This window comes from Penaeus monodon, chromosome 22 (genome assembly GCF_015228065.2).
Source record: "Penaeus monodon isolate SGIC_2016 chromosome 22, NSTDA_Pmon_1, whole genome shotgun sequence".
NCBI classification, from domain to species: Eukaryota; Metazoa; Arthropoda; class Malacostraca; order Decapoda; family Penaeidae; genus Penaeus; species Penaeus monodon.
The window spans coordinates 38,952,920-38,953,339 of record NC_051407.1 but is presented as its reverse complement, the minus strand read 5'-3'; positions in this window follow the sequence as shown (position 1 = coordinate 38,953,339).

Here is a 420-nt window from a genome sequence, read left to right as displayed (position 1 = left end):
GCACGCATACCGGCAAACAAAATCCACACCGCCGCCGTCAAAAAATTCTCCACGTGCTGATGGAAGAAAAACAAGCGAGTCTCCCCCTCGACGACCAAGGTGAAACTGGAGGTTCAGAGTTATGGAAAATGGGGCCGTGCACGCTCTGGCGACTCCATATTGGACCGGTTCGCCACAGCCTTCCACGAAGAATATTGAAGAAGCCGCTTTTACGAGGGCTGCCAAGGACCCCCCCCCTTCCCCTCCGCCTTCAAGATTCCTCCTCCCCTCCCCAAGCATCCCCCCTCTCCCCCCTCGGCCAAGCCTCATCCCGCGGGACGCCTAAAAGCTGTTACTTTATATCCCGTCCCGAGGTAATAGCTTTTATTTTCTAGTTATTAGCCTGGTTTTCCTAGTGTGCGGGGAGCGCTGTGCCGGGAT